General features: G+C 41.4%; 1 protein-coding gene and 1 long non-coding RNA gene across 5 annotated transcripts in view; one reads left to right on the plus strand and one right to left on the minus strand.

Moving 5' to 3' along the window:
* LOC135444504 (uncharacterized) overlaps positions 1-18,777 on the minus strand; it is a 30,949-nt gene extending 12,172 nt beyond the window's left edge. Inside the window, exons 1-2 of the long non-coding RNA XR_010439228.1 lie at positions 18,582-18,777; positions 5,598-5,660 (exon numbers count right to left, since the gene is read on the minus strand). This is a non-coding gene — a long non-coding RNA (uncharacterized LOC135444504). The remainder of the gene's footprint in view (positions 1-5,597; positions 5,661-18,581) is intronic.
* The window catches only part of ZFHX4 (zinc finger homeobox 4), a 149,519-nt gene continuing 146,841 nt past the window's right edge, over positions 16,706-19,383 (plus strand). For 3 of the 4 annotated variants that reach the window (XM_064706247.1, XM_064706249.1, XM_064706250.1), the window contains exon 1: positions 16,706-16,829. The gene's annotated coding sequence lies outside the window, so the exon portion shown is untranslated. Of the gene's footprint in view, positions 16,830-19,244; positions 19,376-19,383 lie in introns of those variants that run through there. The other variant, XM_064706248.1, reaches the window with a different exon arrangement.

Here is a 19,383-nt window from a genome sequence, read left to right on the forward strand (position 1 = left end):
TGTGTTATTCCCAAATATTGACATCATCTACTTTTATCAGCACTAACTGCTCTGAAGCTTCCTAGTCTCATGCTCAGCTCTATTTCTTTCTATTGATTATCTTCCTCACTCCAGCAGGTAGCTAGCCAGCGAGGCTGTCCTGAGAAATAGCTTCCAATGACTTTATACGCACAATTTACACGGAATTGTTTAAAGAAGATATTAGCCTCAATACAAATCAGTGAACCTCATTTAGTCAATACTGCACAATTCAGCTGTTGGCACCCTGTCACATGTTAGTCTTTAAAGTCAACTACCATACCCAATCTGCACATTAGCCATAGTATTTAGTTTCATATTAAAATGAGGCTAGTTTTTCACTTTTCTGTTTGAAATCTATTCAATATATTTTCTACATCACCTCGTTGAACCATATGATAGCAATATAATTCTAAGTATAAAAACCTGAGATTAAATGCTTGATTTTTGACAGTGTTCTTAAATATAATAAATTCAAAGGGAAATACTGTTAAGTTAAAATGGAGTGTTTTTCATTAAGTCCAATCAAATGGTAGACAACAAAGGATCTTTTATTTGAGAATATGAAGTGAAAATGAAAACCAGAAAACCTTTACTAAGAAAAGGTCCAGCTAAATTATGTTGGAAGGAGGTCTCCAGATTGAACCTGGGTGTTTCTTTTGCTAAGAATGAATTAAACTAAGATGCACTATGGGAGAACAGCTTACAAAAAAGGAAAACCTGTACCTTACAAAAATGAAAACAGGGCCTAAATACAGCTACAGAGAAAGATCAAATATTAAAAAAAAAAAAAAATCGCTACTGTAGCACCTAAACTATTCAAAGAAATTTGGGGGATTTTTTTACCCCTTTTGCATTCCACAGCAGGGTTCCAAAATCCTAGATGGACATTTACACAAAAATAATCTTTTCCTTTTAGCCTAACAGACTATGATCTAAACCATGATTTAAACTAAAGATAAAAGATACACAAAAAATAAAGTATATGCGCTTATCCCTAAATCTGTTACTTGAGAAATAAGACATCTCTTCTCTTGTTTTCTATCTGTAATAGGCACACTTTTTTTATTGTATTCAGCATATCCTTGATGTTTATATTAAAACTTCTCTGTGCATCCTTCAGTAGTAGTAAATAAATAGGTATTGTTTCTAATTGTTGGAAGAAAAATACTTGGTTTTGGCATATTTGACAAAGAAATATTTACATCTTTCCTATAAAGTGTTGCTCTTGTAAAGCATAAATTCAAAGACAACCTGCAAAGATTTGTGGCTATTATATTTTGAAGGTGGCAGAAAATAAAAAGAGGTCTGGGAGTATAAAGATAAAAAAAAAAAAAGATTAATAAAAAGACAACAAAAAGAAATCCCCACTTCACATTATGAGGTCAATATTTCAGAAAGTGCAGAGGAAAAATGCAGAATCCTTTTTAAGTCCTGATGAGCAATCATCTGGACTTACTGATGCACAGAGGTACCGATACCGATACCTTTTGAGAGGAGGTAAAAATTGTCTGCCTAGTGAGCAACTGGGAATATTGATATCAGACAATATCTTCATCCTAAATACTGGTAATTTGAATATATAAGTAGAAATGTTTTGCATGACCTCTGCTCCCTGCTCTTTCCCTTGAAAGCCGAGGTTCTGAGCCCCAGGTAGGAGACAGACGCTGAAAGATGACCAGTCTGGCCTTCCTGATACATCTTTGTACGCACACACTCTCTCTCACATACACACATTTATTGCAACCTGATGCTCATAGGAAAGCTTTTTCCTCCTTTTAAGTTTCTACAAGGAACATTTCAGAAACCAAAGGGAGAAAAATTAAAAAGCAGCGAGGACAGAAATAGCTGCATATTCAAGCAGCAAAAAGGCAGGTGTGGTATGAGAATTCCTGGTGTTCTTGTCTGCAGTGCTCTGCTTTGCTGTTGGAGGATTTGATGGGTACTTTTCATGGGTCTGTATATGTTTATGATAAGTGTATTGGAAAGAGAAACCTTCCAGGTACTCTTTGGCCTATTTACTTGGGTAGATCTGCTTTTTTGCGATAAAAGTTACGCTGTATTTCAGCTGCTGTCTTCCGTGCATATGCCTACACATTAAGTATTTTTTCCCACCAATTATGTTAGTAATCACAAAAGTAGATGTAAAATCCTTTCCTTATTTGTTATATAAATTACATCCTGGTAAATCTTACAAGATATTTATATGCAATCAGTACTTAAACATGTTCCAATTGTTCTACTGCAACATTTCCTCAATACTGTTGGTACTTACTTCAGTCATGTCTTATAAGAATTGATAGAACTGTAGTTGGAAAAATAGTTAATTCAAAGTTAATTTCTAAAAATCTTACCCTTTTAAAGTTAACTCTGTTCTATATACTAATATGTAATAAATATTCTGGATAAGCCAATGTACTGACAGGAAATAAGCATACAACAAACAATATATTCTGGGGAAGATGCAGCATATAGAGTAAAACAACATATGCATTACAAAAGTTTACAAAGTCAGTTTGATGTAGCTGTTTTCTTAAGGGAATAAAAATATCTTAGTAATTATTACCTGTGTCTCCTTTCATTGTGATAGGAAAAAAACCACACAAAATTTCTTACCATTCCTAATCCTTTTAAGCTCATTTTTTGAGATGCGTGGATTTATTATGTGCTTAAATTAAGCTACAGTGATCACCTTTCCCATACTTTCTTAAAATGGTAACTGGGTAGAAAACAAACCTAGAAAGCAGATTAGTATTATTTCATATCTAGGAGAAAGAACAACTTTTGTACCTGAAATTAGAAAGCATTTGTAGCCCATTATTTGTAGCCCATTATTTTCTTTTTAATGCAGATAATTTTACTTCCAGATGTCAAGATTTCTTTAGAATTTGTTCTTACTACACAGAAAAGTGCACAGGAATAATTTACAGCCAACTTTCTTTAGCCATTTATGTCTAGAATATAGTATTTAAAATATCTAATAGGGAAAAATATTGTTGTCCCCCTGAAAGCATAATTATTAAAATATGATTATATTATTTATCAGTAGGCATTGCTAGTTTCTTTGCTTGATTAGGTTTTGATTAATGCTCAGAAATTTAAATTCAGACATATTTAGCCTCTGATTTTTAGACAGATGTCAGTCAGCATTAGTAGATCAATTTTTCATCGGAAAATAGAGATGCATGTTAAAACCACTTCAAAAAACATGGAGTTTCTATATGGGACCATATTATCAATGCTAATTATATCCTTAAGATAAGCATTAACTGTGGCAAAGAGGGGAATCAAACTGTTTGCAGAGCATGTGAATCTCAACTGGACATAAAACTGCCTACTCTGCTTCATGGCTTTCTTCTTCAGTCTCTTTAATACCTGGAAATATTACAAAACTATTAAACATACTTTAAATGAAGATATTCTCCTGACATGATTAGCTTGGCATTCATGTTGTTTCAGCATACCTCTCCAGGCAGCAGTGATTGCGTGCCGGTGTTAAAAACACGTATGTAGCGTGTTCTTTGTGTGTGTTTGCATGTCTGTGTAGGCAAACATTTCATCACCACTGAGTGTGAGCCAGTCACCACTGACTCTGTGTGTGTGTGTGTTTATAGACAGGTGCTAAAAGCAAAAGTGAGGTCTTAGGGTGGAAATGAAGAGCATTTCCTTTTGGAAGAGCCCTACTTGACCAAAGTCCTGCCCTCCAGTTTGAGAGAAGGATGGGAAGGGGCACTGCAAGAAAGGTCTGACACTGCAGCCCACTGAAATTCCTCAGAGTTACCAAACATGTTTTAAAGGAAAGTTTTAGATATACAGAGCTTAGAGTCCTATGAGCTGTATTAAAGGAATCACGGCTACACAAATCAGGCTTGCTATTAAGACTGCCTTTTGGGCAATTAAGTGGCAAACCAGATGCACAATTTCACTGCAATTCTAAAGACAATTCTGAAACAATGCTCAGCTGGTGCAATATGCTATTTTGCGTTCACAAGATGAAGTGGAATTTAGATTTTAAAAACCAGTAAAGATTTTGAAGAGTTTCGAGGGAGGCCTACTTAGCTTCCACCTAATTTTAGAATTAGTCTTGGCTGTCTTCTCACTCCAACAGTCCTTGAATCAAAATTCCAAATCAGAATCTATTATTTTCTTACTCATGTTAAGCAGCGTTAAGTAGAGGGAAAGGATTTTATTTACATTAAGGAACCAATCTTACGGTTTTCACACAGGAAAGGCACCCTTTAGAGGCAATAGCAATTTATATTTCTTAAAAAATTCCAAAAATAATCAAACAAAAAACCTCCAAACAAACCAGCTTTCATTTTTCAGCATTACTTAATACCTTTACTTACATTAGATTTCACTGTATTCCAGAAACACACAAGAACAGATCACAACTTGCAGTACCAGTGTTCCTTCTCTCCTTTTCTCTCCCTCCCCCTATCACCTGCACCATTTTGATTTTAAATTTGCTGAAGCCCATTCAATTTATAAATAACCTTAAACTGTTGAACTGTTCACTAGTTTATTTGAACAGGAGACAGTGTTATTGAAACAAATCTAGTTAACAAGGTAATTAGCTTTTGTAATATTCCTCAGAAGGCTGGAAACCAGCAGTTCATTACAGCACTGTACAAATAGCAGTATGCAATGTTAAGCCTCTGCTTACAGGGGCTTCTATCAAAACTCACTGGTCACATTACCTACAAAAGGTATCCAAGGGCCACCAGAACTGATTTATTCACCTGAAGTGGAAGGATGAAAATATTTTCCAATAGTAACCTACTGTAAAAGCATAGGCTACTGCTGGTGTTGAAAAGATGGGGCTAGAACCACAAAAATCCTTTTTCTTGATTCCACAAAAGGCTTTGGGCCTAATTATTTTTAAGTATAATCCAGCCAACATCTTCTCATGCTTAGCTGCACTGAGTGACACTATTTGTGATGCCCAGTCTGCTGAAACTGAGCAGGTTGCTGTCAGTTTAAAAATGACTATAATAAAAGTGACCATGAAGATGGATCTTGTGATTTTGCGTTTCTAATCAGTCATCTGTGAAGAACACTTTTGCTTTGATTCAGCAGACTGGTGACAGCCATGATTGATAGTGCATGAGGATGAAAAAAGGTTATTAACTGTCTTCCTATTAAACTCAATGTATTACCCCTCTAGGTGCATCTCATACTTTAACTTAAAGTACTTACTCAGGTAAGGTCAAAAATGAACTCTATAAACACAGTATCCATCCTGTTGTAGATGAACCAGGGGCTCTAATGCTAAATTTCGAATGTTCAGCACTAAAGCATATCTGAATCCTGACACCTTAATTACTGTGCCAAAACCAAACACTGAGCAGACCTTCGTATGCTTCCAAATATGTAACTATACACAAGAATTTTTGTATGATACAGGAACCGATCAGTGATTCTGTGTGTTGGTGAATACACGCAGACAAATATGTTTTACTTGCTATAATAGTCTCAAAATAAAAGTTTAAATAGTGTTATGAAAAAATATGTAGAAAAGAGATAAGAAGTGTCTGAGGGGTTCAGGTATGAATCTTATGCAGAAAATAGCATTTTACCTGCTCATAGGTAACTCCGTTGTTAACTTGATCAAGTGTGATTTAATAATTTATGAAGGCTTCCTATTAAAAGAAAATAAAAATATTTTACTGTAAATATAAAAGCATCTATTTGTTTCCTTACAATATGTTTTAGTCTTAGTTTTTATTCCCTTTTTACTGATGACAATACTCACAATTATCAACTGAAAAAAAAAAACCAAAGGAAAATGGCACATATATTCATTTTCAAAATAATTATTTGGTGGAAATACTGATTCCCAGGGTACTTCTAATTTCTCAGAGTGTCTCTGTGAAGTGATAATTTTAAAGGAGCTTAAGGAGAAAAAGAGTGAAATCCTTCTCTTGTGTTCATTTTAGTTCCTCCTGACACTAGAAATGAATTGAAAGGGGAAAATTGTTTACATTGTGTATGCAGGTTAGCACCTTTTTAGATTCACAAGTTTATTTTAGGAATTAGGACTTTTACAAACACTTCTTTATAATCAGTAGCATTTTAAATTTTTTAATTTTCTTTATGAATAAATTTCAGATGCTCTTTGAATTTGTTTATGCATATCTTATATGACAAACATTTTCTTGTAAAAATAAGTAGAAATACAGATAAAAAAATCCTATGATTTTAATGAGAGTGTGCACACTCTTATCTGAAGGAATGTACAGACACACTTGTTTAAAATAAGCTCTTTCCACATGGTACATAAGATGTCCCTGCAAAAGACATTATTCTGTATTTGTTTTTCAGAGTATTAAAACATACCTTTACATTTAGTTTTATAACAGTCCTTCAATTCCTCTTTTACATTACATGAAGAATATTTTTTGCACCCATTAACATCATTCCAGCGGGAGGGAAGACTATTGTACCAAGCTAGATCATTTTGGGGAAAGAAGGAAAAATTATCTCTCTATTCTGACTATTCTATAATGTACTGTCATGCACAAAGTCTGCAGCCTAAGTAAATATTTTAATCTTTTCAAGGCGGTATTAAATTTCAGTTGTCCCTGTTATTTTTAAACATTTTTTTTAAAAACATTCACAGTTGGTTAAAATCCAGAAAAAATATAGTCTACCTAATATGATCTCATGAAAAAAAATTATTAAACAATCCTCTGTAACATCTTTATTTCTGGAAAATGTGTTCCTTTCAGGTGTGGACTTGGGAATAGGCACCAATTTTGCCTTCAGTAACATTTCTGCTTTATAATAAATTGCAATCCTCTTGTAGCCCCGTGTGGATTTACAACTGGCAGGCTTTCTCTCTGACAATTTGGGGTCACTGTGGATATAGGTGAGCAATAATTTCAGAGGTGATGGAGATATTGACAGAATTTAAGAGTCCAAGTTCCCAGGCAAATATTTGTAAAATGTACACTCCTACATTGGGTTTTAATTAATAAGACTTCTGGATTATATTGTTTGCCTTGTTTGTGCATTGTATTTTCTCTGAAACTGTAAAAAATATTAATTTCCATTTGTGCCTCTGTCAGTACTATGAAACATTTAATGTAAAAGCTATCATTCCTCCCTCAAGCACATTTAAGTAAAGAAGAAGTTAAAGTTACTAGAGGCTTAGCTAAAAAACATATAGTATGCTTTTAGAAAATCAGAATTATATGATTTTTGTTTTGGATTGCCTTATGGAGGCCTGGAATAGGTAAAATCATTTTATCAGATATCACACCAAACGGAGGCCCTGATGGCAGTGAGAGTTTCTAACAGCGACACAGACCTACGTTTTACTCACTCAGGAGGGGACTGGCAGGATCAATCCCCCTCTGTTCACTTCATGTGTGTAACCTAAAGACAAGAAGTAAGTCTAAACATAACTCCAGCCATGTGTAAAACAGCGAAAACCTTTCAGTCAGTATGGAAGAAATTAATGAATTAGATTTATTCCTCCGGCTTCTTTAAAAGAATTGTCACAAGAACTAAACAGAAGATCCCAATTAATGAAACAAAGGAAAGTTTAGGGCCATTTAACCTGGAACAATCATTTCCTCTGGTTAAGGTTTATATAAAACCCAGAGCAGGCCTGAAATGTCAACTCTAGTGGTACCCTTTGAAATCCCGTTTTATTCCAGCACTCACTACACACACGAAAGCAAATCCTTAAACTGCAGGCTAAGTGCATGTGGCCCAACCAGGACCATACAAAGGCGACACACGTAGCATGTGTCACAGCCAGCAGCACATGAGTGACTTCGCCAGGGGGGATCCCTCATCTAGATCCCACTCCAGACAATCAGGACACAGCAAGGGAAAAGGGATTAAAAAAAAAAAAAAAAAAAAAAAAAAAAAAAAAGAAAGAAAGTGGGGGGGGGAAAGGAGGAAAAAAAGAAAATGGCAAGAGCCGGACTCCAAACCCCACCTCCTGCCCCAGACACACCAGGGCAGGTACCCCGGCTGGGAAAGCCGGGCACCTCCCGCGGCGGGGACGCTGCCGCGCCCGGCGGGGCGCGCCCGGCGCCCTCCGGAGCGGGACCCGCGCACCTGCCGGCCCCAGGGCCGCGACCCCGCCCCGCCCCGCCCGGGCCGCCCCCGCCGCTGCTCCCGGGCCCGGCGGAGCGCAGCGCCCGGGGCCGGCCGGACCCGCACGGTGCCGGGGCCGCCGCCGCAGCGGAGAGCGCGGCTCGGGGGCGCTGCCCGGCGGCGGAGCGGAGCGGCCGCGCCGGGGGCTCCGCGGGCACGGGGCGATGGGGAGAGCGGGGCGGGTAATGAATTCCAGCAGAGAGCTCGAGAGGAGGCATTTTTCAGAGATCTGCCATATTTAACATTGACCACACTAAAGATGTTATTAGCGACGGAGGGGTGGGGAGGGCAACGGGGGATACGATAAGGGAAAATAGATAATGACACATAATCCAAACCAGAAGTTTGAAACCAAGTTAGTTGGCTGTAAAGAGCTGAACTTTTTTTTCCACTCTCTCTGTCTCTCTCTCTCTCGCCCCCCCCCCTTTTTTTTTTTTGTTTTTTATAGGCTGAGACTGAAAGACAGGGAGATAAACTTGTTAAGGAAAGAAATATTCTTCTAAGCAACCGGGTAAACAAAATAGCTGAAGTGAGACAGTGAAGGAGAGGGGGGTAGGGAAATGCAAAGGACACACTACTATTTAGAAACCCCAAAGGAAATTGTAAAGTAGGAAATGAAAAGAAGGAGGAGAAACATTTCTGTTGTAAATTGGAGGGAATGAAGAATAGCGGGAGAAAAGGGGGAAATAGCTGCAGAAGGTCTTATGTAAAGCACCACTGAAGATTAGCCAATGTCTAAAATATTTCAGCTGTGGAAAGAGCGTGGTGTGCTCATCCCTTCAGCATGGGTGTGTGAAAGGGAAATGAGTAGGGATAATTACTAATATAGCACATGTCCGGAGGAACCAATCCAAAATAAGAGATAAATTTGGCTGGTGAAGACAGATAGGAAAAAGGCTGGAAGGAGACTTAGGAATACTTATACCCGGGAGGAGAGGAAGAGAATTAAAGAAGGGGAAATGTTTCAAAAGTACAGGGAAACTTAGAGAACCAGCTGGACCAGGAGGAAACAGCTACGGCAGAGATGGGGCGAGAGAATGAAAGTGAGAGAGAAAGAGAATGGGAGAGACTGGGGTGAACAAGTATACCTGGGAGAGGGAACAGTTGGAGCGGATGGGAAGAAGGAAAGCAGGAGCGGAAAACTAGGAGAGAGGGAAGGAGGGACGGAGGGAGGGATGTGGGGAGAGAGGGAAGGAGACGGAGGGAGGAGACAAGGGCTGAAGTCTATCAGCCTGGGGAAGGTGCAGCAGTGAGTGAGAGAGAGCTCACTCGGAGGGTTAGGTTGGATTTCCAGAGCTCTTAGAGCTCATCGACCAGACCGCTGGAGTCACTATTCAACCCGAGTCCCAAACACACGCCTCACTAACTACTTTACAGCCACTTTCATTGATTTTCTTTATCAAATAAACATAATACCCGTTACAGCAACACTTCCTCTTCGCGCAGCCAGAATGCCACAAGCTGATTGCTGCATTTCTCCGGCTTGCAGTTCCCCACCCTCCACCCCTAAATAAATTGTGTTCTTTCACTTAAGTGGTCAAATACATTATTTCTTGCACAATTTTTCTGTAATCTGGAAGGTACTCTGCCAGCTAGGCAAATTGTTTAAATTGCAAGGTAAAAGGTCCCCATTCCCATCGCCCTGGTGTGGAGACAAAATTTTCTCCCCATAAATTCAGGGTTAGCTTATATATTTACATACTTATTTGCCACTATTAAGAGGTAACTTAATTTAAGGGGTGATGTCAAAGAGAACAGTTCTGCCTTAAAAACTGCAGGAAAAAAATTAACGCAATTTTACCACATGCACCTAAACTGTCACTTAATCTAAGCATTTCAGCCTCAAATTTCAATTTTATTTAAAAAATCCCCTAAAAGTAGCCCCCTTCAAAAGCTGTTTTTGAACCAGGCTCTTCCATATATGTCAAAGGGCTGTTGAATTATTCATTATTATAATTACTATCATCATTGTCATTATCCCTTTCCATGTGGAAATAATTTTATTATCGTAATTTGATATCTGAAGAATTTCCTGTTAGTCGTTTGATAATAATTTTTTTTCTACTGAAAAGAAAAGTTTTGTTTATAAATGACAGAAAAATATTTTAAATGCTTTTATGTTTACTATAGATTTCCGTTTATCTAATCGATTGGAATGCCAATAAATCGATTAAAGGTTTAGTGTTTTACAAACAACCATTTTGTGCTTTTTGATTTTACGTTCTGAATGATTTTAATAAAGCTAATGCCTTCTCTGAGCATTTGTTCACCCCAAACCTAATATTCCATCATTTCTACTATTTACAATTGCAATTTAAAGTGTTTCTAATGAGAAAAATAAACACAAATAAAAGAAGGAAATAATCTGATGAAATTACTTTGTGCCTCTGGTCAACATATTTAGGCAAAGCCCTTAAAAATCTTGGTGAATTATATGCGATCATACAGTGATTGCGGAATATTAAATTAAACTTAGATAAATCCGCATTGAAGGAGGCAGCACCCAATCCTGAATTTATTTCCCATTTTCTATAACAGCATCACTGCGCTCCTCTCTTTGCAATGACAATGTGCCAAATCTAGGCATTTTGAAAACATTTTCCATATGCTTTAACTGGAGACTGATAGACAAAGAAGAAAAGGAGATGGTCTTTTTTCTCTTGAGGTATATTTCCTTTAACTTTTCCTCCTACCTTTCCTGATCTTCATCATTTTTTAAACAAAAGTTTGAAAATCATTAGGACCTTTTCTTTTTCTTTTACTTTTTTTTTTCTTCTCGCGTAATCAATTCTTGAATTGTGGGGTTTCAGCTATGCTTTAATGCAGGACTATAGAACTGTCATTTCTATACCTTAGCGGACAATATTTTGGGGAGAAATCATTGATTCATTTAGTTTTCGCTTGCTGGTTTTTGTAATTAAAGATGGTTTTAATTATACTCTTTTTTTTTTTTTTTGTAAGTCAGATCAGATGTGCTGCTTGCTTGCTGGAAGGTTTTTTTTTTTTTTTTTTCTTTTAACGGTGCTTTTAATTTATGTGTAGTTTTTACGGATAACACAGAGGTGGTGGCTTTTATTTAGCTGTAAAATCCACACGTTTTCTTTGAAAACTTGGCTCCTTGGGCGAAAATAACTTTTTCTGGTTGCTTTATAATCGCTGTTTGTCGCAGAGGTAGTTTAGCATATTGTCTACACAACAAAGATTCCTGTTTTATTGGCAGTGTGGATTGCTGGATTTAGGTATAAATATTTCATAACTTTCCTCTTTCTGCAGTAAGATCGGTAGTTTTATTGGCTTTTTCTCCTTTTTGTCTGTCTTTCTACCAGAACCGTTTTATTTCTGAAGTCCCTTTTTGTCCTTTTCCAGGATAGAATGTAAAATTTTTCCCTTGGATATATCACTGCTGGAAATATGCTCTTGGGCTTTCTGGAGGGGATGGGGGGGAGCGGTGGTAAGCGGTCGTTTTCCTTTATTTGCATAAGAGCTGGTGAAGTGCCTGTGAAGTTGGTGAATTGCTATTGTTTGGGGCTAGTCCTGACTGTTTTTGTTTATAAACACTGGGGTGGTTGCCGGGAGGGGAGGGAGGTCAGAGCACTGTCAAAGCGCTGACCTCTGAAAGCCCAGAGGGCGCCTGGCTCCTTCACCCTCTCCTTTCTCTCTCTCCCTCTCCCTTTTTCTTTCCCTTCCCATCCAAGGCCAGGAGCTCAGGTTCAGGGCATTTAATCCCCGCGATCTGCCCAAGAAAGGAGCTGAAAAAGGGCTGTTAAGGCTCCGGAGGAAACGCCGGCAGCAGACTTAGACCTGGAACGCTTTTATTTATAGTAATGTCCGGGTGCGCGTTTTTGTACGGCTCCAGCCAAAATAACAACAAGAAGAAAAAGCCAATCGGGATCGGCACTATTTAGCTCAAAATCTCAGCGAGATGTCTGTACTATTCGGCTGTGATTTTTCTCTAAGATCACTGCTCGTTAGACGCACTTTCAGTAGGTGAATGCCAAATCTGGGGCAGTGAAGGCAGAATTGAAATGCAGTATGTTATTGTTGTTTTATTTCTTTTTCGAACAAAACTTTCCAGGAATCGGAGTGGGGATTTTTGTTTTCTTTCCCTCCTCCCTCCTCTCCTCGCGTCCCCCCCATTCCCCCCCTCCCTATTTTAGTGTGTAGTGGAATGTTTTGCGGGGGGCGGGGGGGTGGCGGGGAAGAGCGTTGTAAATTAACAAAAGATTTGTATATATGATACCTGCAAAGAAAGAAATTATTAATAACAGCCAAACGCTTTGGGTTCAGAGTCAATTTCATCTCGGGGAAAAAAAAAAAAAAAAGAAAAGAAAGAAAAAAGTACAAGAGATTGCTATCAGGTTTAAGTATGTTTTGAAAAGAAGTTGCTGAGTTAAACAAAAATGTTAGTTAACACACTGCCTTTGTCAAATAGCCCCCGGGAGGAGAAGAGACAACAAAAAGGAGAGGAGGTGGGGGCTGGGGATCTGAAAGTGTCTGTGGCTCAGATAAAGGGTCTGTAACACTGAAATCTTGTAATACCTCGTTTCAAACTGAGCTCATCTATAGACTTAGGGAACGCAGTAAAAAGACATGGATCCCCTTTCCCTTGGGTTGGGGTCTGGGGAGAGGAGAAGGTGGGGGAAGGGAACGCTTATTAGGGAATTATGTCGGTTTATTAAAGAGGGGAGCGGCTATGTCTGTAATTATGCAGATCCTTGTGCCCCTGTGTGTCCGCAGCGCAGATTTAGGGAGTGAAATGAGCTTGACGGGGAGACGTGGTGTAACAGAGCCCGGTTTGGGCTACGATTTCTTTGTCTATTAAAGAATGGTCAGTGTCGGGCTCTGGCCCCCATCAGCTCCGTCTCGCCCAGGCCAACAAGTTTTCCTTAGGGCTAAGGCTGGAGATGGTAAAGGACAGAAAAGGCTGAGGGGTTTTTGAGGTTTTTTTATCTCCCTTCCCTTTCTTTGAAATGTAACGTCACTATCAAGAGCTTTTTGTGGTTTCAACAGGAGGCTCGAAAAAACCCAAAATATGTAACGGTGCCTGCAGGAGAAGTTCGGAGGAGGTGGGCGGGGGGTCCACCGAGACCGGAGGAGAGGAGCTGAGAGGTTAGGCGAGACTCTTCGGGGCGATCAGCTGAGCGAGAGAGGGAGGAGAGAGGGGAGCGGGAGCCGGGCCGGGCCGGGCCGCGCCGCCGGGAGCCCCGCACGGCTCCGGGAGCCCCGCACCGCTCCGGGAGCCCCGCACGGCTCCGCGCCCGCCCGCGCCCCCCGGCCCGCTGCCCCCAGCCCGCGCTGCGCTCCGCTCTTATCACATCCCACAAACCTGCTGCTGCTGCCTCCCGGAATTAACCTTCTTCGATTTTTCCTATCTACGTGGCGATCCCCGGGTTCCTTCTAAACTGTTAACATCCCGTAGTGCCTTTTTTTTTTTCCTCCCCCCGCCCCCCCCTTCTCGATAGGTACTATTTTTAGGGGGAGAGAAAGCGGGAGAAACAGAAAAACAGAGAGGTTTAAAATGTTAGGATGGACAGTAAACAGTGGCAGAAGAAACCCTGAAAAATGTGGACTCTCCTGTCGCAATTCCTGCCTTATTCCCCCCTCCTTTGTTCCTTAGCTGTAACTCAAGAACACCATAAACCTATATCCCCCTCCAAGACGAGAGAAAGGGGGGAAAATCTACAGCCAAAAAAGAATGACTTGACTGTTCTGACGTTTGGTGTTTTGACATTAATGACATTAATGATATTGATGTTTCACCAGGAAAAAAGCACTAGGAATAAAAGAGGTGGGGGGAAGTGCGGGGGGGGGGACGACTTTAAAACTAAATTATCTTCGTTTCCTTATTCTTCCGTGACATTAAGTATACGTGTTACTTCACTTGAATTTGAAATAGATGTATTGTTCTCAGGTGTTTCTTCATCACATTGTATTTAATTGTCTTCAGTCTTAGGAAATATGTTGCCATCCTTCAGGCATGCACTTGAATGGACAATGCATCCTTCTATCTCAGAGTTCCGATTCGTCTACCATTTAAACCTAAAAGCCTTCTTTCCATCATACTCCCCCAATCTGATAACTGTAAACAGGTTTCAGAGATTTCATTTTCAGTCTTTGTTTGCATTTTTTTTCCACCGTGTAAACAACAATGCAGAATATCGCTAGTTTCCTTATTACGTTCATTGACAGGGCGCAGTGCCTATGGAAATCTACATACATATGCTCACACCTTTTTTCATTGATGAGCTGGTGCAATGCATAGGTGAGGCTTGGAAAAGCCACAAAGTTGCTCTCACTAACCCTCCAATGCCCCTGACTTTTCCCTTAAGTTCCAATCTTGAAGATTTTCCTGAAGTTTAAAGTAAGGTTTCCCTGGACTGAGGTAGGGGTCCTCCCCTGCTTTATTTGCAGATTCCGATTTTTTGAATAGCTGTACTTCCAAGCTGGCGGTTTGTTTTGTGGTTTTTTTTCCCCTTTTTCTTTCTTTTAGTCCTTTTTTTCCGCTTTCCTTTCGAAAAACCTCTTTTTTTCTTTTTCTTTTTTTTTTTTTCCCCTTCCTTCAAAACTATCAGGACCTTCACTCTGACCTTAAACATCTGCTTTTAGACACTCGGTTCCCTGACACTGGCCTGTGCTTCCTTAAGGGCAGCCTTAATTCATCATCAGGTGGGGATTTTCCTATTAGCGTTAGTTCCAGTACTTGCAAAATGTTCTCCTGGAGCAGGAGGTTTAGGGCCCAGAGAGGTGTGCATTTCTGCCATCCTGGTTTTTGCTGGTTTGTTGTTGTGGTGCATGTGTGCTTTTAATGGAAGGTTGTGATAAAACCTTCCTGCTGGTTTTTAGTGTTTAAGGCCTAAGACAAGGTTTTGATGTGTATCGCAGGAATCACGAACTTCAAAGGCATGTCAGCTCTAAGGTTACGGTTCACCTGCGCGGGGTCCTTGGTGCTGTAAATATCTCCTGCCTGTTCCTGTGACTTAGTGACCATTTCTGGTATACCCATTTCTGGAATAGCATTATCAAAAATCTGCACGTGTTCCTGCGGTGTATTCGGATGCTCTTTGAATAGTCATGTTTTTATCTTCGGTAGGGGGTATTTTAAAGTATGTCTATTCCTAGTTTTAGTTAATTATCTTTTAATGAAAGTGTCAGTCATATTCACATCTGCAGTATTAGGTTAAGATAATTAGATTTTCAAATGAGAAGCAATCTTCTTAAATCCCACACAGGAAAATATTTGTAGAAGATTCCGATTTATAATGACATCTGTACATTTTACCCTACTTTTCATCATAATAGTGTGCCCCCCTCCCCTCAAGAATGAAATATGTCTGGTAAAATATAGCAGATAAAATATTAATAAAATATCAATACTTGCAGGGAAACTGGAAGATGATGCATGTATATGCATGAAACCTGGATTGTATGCAAAGAGACCCTTTCCTTGGGCTGATATTTACTTCATTTTGATAAGACTGTTTACAGTTGATATTGTATATTCTGTAAGGCTTTGCTTTTTACTTTGTTGGTGTCTCCAAGCAATTACATAGCGGTCAACAAATGAAGTGTGCTGTGTTTTGTGTGACTCTGTGTGTGTTGAGTGTATGTGCATATGTGTAAATACGATGTGGGATGTGAGCATGCACATGTGTACATTTGTGTGCACATGTGTAAATAAACCCGTCTTTATCTCTGTATGGGTAGTTGTTCCTATCCTAGATATATTACCTTTCCTTTTGCAGATGTGTCACACATTCATTAGCCCATTGAAAAAACGGGATGTAATTTTTTTTTCATTAAAGCCCCATTAAAAGAGAGAAAATGTAAGAGATGAACAGACAGACAGACAGAAATATCTCCCTGATGCAATAATTAATTTGGACCCGTTTCTTTTTAAGTTTCCAAACAGTTAAAAGAGCAAGTCTGCCACCCTCTTTTTTTTTCTTTTTCTTTTTCTTTTTTTTTTTTTTTTTTAATTTTCCCTAGCCATCTACTTTGTGTGCCTGTGCGTGTGTGTCTGTGTTACTAATGAAGTTTGCAGACTTGTGTTTGTATCCATGAGCTCCCTTCTGCTGCCCCTTCTTCTCCGGGCTGGCTCTGTGGCTCCCGCAGCCCCGGCGAGCCCCCGGCAGCCGCGGCAGCTCCGGCTCCTCCGGCTGCGGGGCTGCGCGTCATTTGCAGCCCGGAGAATGTTGATCACCTCACTAATTACACCCTCCTCCTGCCTCCGTCATTTCCCTGTTCCCTCCACTTCTCGCTCTCTCCTCTCCTCTTCCTCTCTCTCCCTCTCCCTCCTCTCCCTCGCTCTCTTCTCTCTCTCTCTCTCTCTCATTCCCAATGCTCTCACCCTGCCACTCAACTTATCACCTTTATTCAAAGGGCAATACGGAAATAGAATTACAAATACATGCATACGTTATCATTCCTTTTTTTTCCCAACGCTTCAAAACAAACAGCAGACGCAGTCGGACATGTTTCACAACTCCCAGATCCCCAAAGCGAGCCGCTCTGCCCCACATCTTTAACAATCCGAAATATTATTCTTGCTCAATCAATTAAAAGTTGGAGGATTATTTTTTTTTATTATTTTTTTAATGAACCTTCTCTCGTTTACTTGGATGTGATCAGCTGTTAAGTAAATAAAGCAAAACAAAAAAGAGAGGCGAAGATCCAGTAGGAACTGCGAGGGGAAATGGAAAGTAAGTTTTTTCTTTAACTTTTATTGAGTAGTTTGTGTTAAATTTAGGTCGAGTATCGATTATCTTTCCAGGCTGATCTTGCACAATCTTTGATATTTCGCTCTCGCTCTCTCTCTCTCTCCCCCTCTCTCTGTGCCTCTTTCTCTCTCTCTCACATACACACACACACACTCACATCCCCAGATCCCATGTACCTCTCCCCTCTCTCTCTCCCCCCTTTTTCTGCCTGTTTCCCCACTTTTAGGTACGGTATTTGCTCTCATTTCGGAAGGAGGGGCTGCTTTTTCTCTCTCCCTTCTTTCTTTCTCTTACTGCCTTTCTCTTTTATTCCGGGGGTTACGTTTTGTTTGTGTATTTTTTTTTGTTTTGGTTTGGGGCTGTGGGTTTCTTTTCTTTCTTTTTTTTTTTTTTTTCCTCTTTCGGGCTGTAACTTTCAGATTAAGTGGAGGACCCTGCTCATTTTGCGGAAGAGGTTCGGGGGATGCCCCCCACTTTTTATTTCGCTCTTTTTTTCTAGGGAGCTCGGGGAGGGGGGGAATACTGTCAGATTAGGAACGACGTTACGGCTGTCAGAAGTCATCCCTCGCCAGCCCCTTTAGAGCTCGCACTCTTCTTTCGCAGCTCGGTCCCCCCAAAACTTTGAGGTGCCTTTTGAAGGCACATTCTGCTCTCCCACCCTCCTTGCCTCTCCTCCTCATCTCCACCCCCCTCGGCCTCTCAAACTTTCGCTTTCGGGCGAGGGGGGGGATGCCAGCAGGGTAATGGGGACCCTGACTGCGTGCGTGTGTACAGGGGAAGGTTGTGGGGTGCTTTTTCCCCTCTCCCCCCCCTCCTTCTGCCCCCCTTTCTTTTGCAGGTAGGTTTCTCAGGAGCAGAGGCAGGGTGGCCGTGCGGGCGTGTGTCTGTGTGTGTCTGTGTGTGTGTGCGCGCAGGGCGATCGCGCTGCTGCCTGCCGGCTCTGGCAGCGTTGGAAGAGGAGCCCGTTAGGAGCGCGCTCTGCGGCTCTGTCAGTTTCGCCGCGCGGCGCGGGGAGGCGGCCCGGCCCGGCCCGGCCCGGCTCGGCTCGGCTCGGCTCGGCTCAGCTGGGCTCGGCTGGGCAGGGCTCGGCTCGGCGCGGAGCGGCCCCGCTGGCGGGGATGTGGGGATGCGCGGCTGCCGCTGCCTGCGGGCGGCTGCCGGCCGGGCGCCGGCGGAGCCCGCGGCATCCCCGCCGTGCCGTGCCGTGCCGTGCCGCGCCGCGCCGCGCCGCTCCGTAGGAAAGGCTCTCGCGGGCAGGGTCGGGGACTGCTTTCAGCGAAGCCTTTCTGAGATTTTTTTGAAAGGGAGTGGTGGTTGTTTTGCGGGACAGGCGCCCTTTTTTTTTTTTTTTTTTTTTTTTTTGAACAGGGGGCTGAGGTGTATTAAAAAAAAAAAAAGACAGCCAACAGACAAAAAAAAAAAAAAAAAAGAAAAAGAGAGAAAAAAAAGCTCATAAACAGCGAGCCGCAGTTTGGTTCCTGCTCTAACTGCTCGTGCCAGAATCAAGTGCATCCCTTCCCATCACGGCGGCTAATGGCAGACGCGTCCCTGCTTCCCCGTCTTTCCTGACATGAAATTTCCTACAAAATTGCTAATAAACTTTGCCCCCATCCGATGCCAACTTACGGCGGTTCCCCTCCACTCCTCCCCTGCTGCATCTTCTTCCCCCCCCACCCCCACAGCCTCCCCAGCAGCGGCAGCAGAAAACACACGGGTTGGTATTTCTTTTGTTACCTGCGAGCCGGGCGGCCGGGGGTCTCTCATCGGCTGCTTAGGGCACTGGGTCCAACCGAGAGAGGAGCCACATCAGTCGGGTTCAGCCTGTTTCACCTCAGCGCCGTCCCGAGGAGGCTTTAGCCACCATTCAGTAACACACCCTCCTCCTCCTCCTCTTCCTCCTTAGGTACCAAGGCAGAGATCGCAAACATAACACCCCCCTCCCCACCAAAAAAAAAAAAAAAAAAAAAAAAAAAAAAAAAAAAAAAAAGCCCAACCAAAAGACAACTTGCCAGGCTGAAGATGGTGGAGATTTACATTAAGCCAGACACAGGCAGGTTCACTCAGGAAGTCTGACCATCCCGTTTTCTGACAGTTGCATTTCCTCGGCTCCATTCCGTCCTCCTCTTTTTTTTTTTTTAAATTTTCTTTTTATTAGCCTTGCTTCGGTTTTATCAAGGATTATGTAGTTGGCAGGAGGAGAGCGAGAGTGGAAAGAGAGGGCTCGGGTGCTTTTGGGGTGGCTGCTGTGAGGGTGTTTTTTTTTGATGGTGTATTTTTTTTTTTCAATCGTGTTTCCCCTGGATTTGCAGTGGCTCGATCCTTAGGAGTGGTGATGGAGTGTTTAAAAAGATCATATGTAGCATTATATTTTTAGTTTGGTGGTGGATGGATGGAAGAGGTAGTGAGAAGCCTTTGCAGCCCTGCCTGTTGTTGGTTAGATTGAGGCAGAGACTTGGCTGCGATTGGGACGCGACTGTGACATGGGCATCGATCGCTTCCATTGAGAGCAATGCAAAAACACAGCCTGGGTATGTAA

The sequence above is a fragment of the Zonotrichia leucophrys genome, chromosome 2 (genome assembly GCF_028769735.1).
Source record: "Zonotrichia leucophrys gambelii isolate GWCS_2022_RI chromosome 2, RI_Zleu_2.0, whole genome shotgun sequence".
Classification (NCBI taxonomy): domain Eukaryota; kingdom Metazoa; phylum Chordata; class Aves; order Passeriformes; family Passerellidae; genus Zonotrichia; species Zonotrichia leucophrys.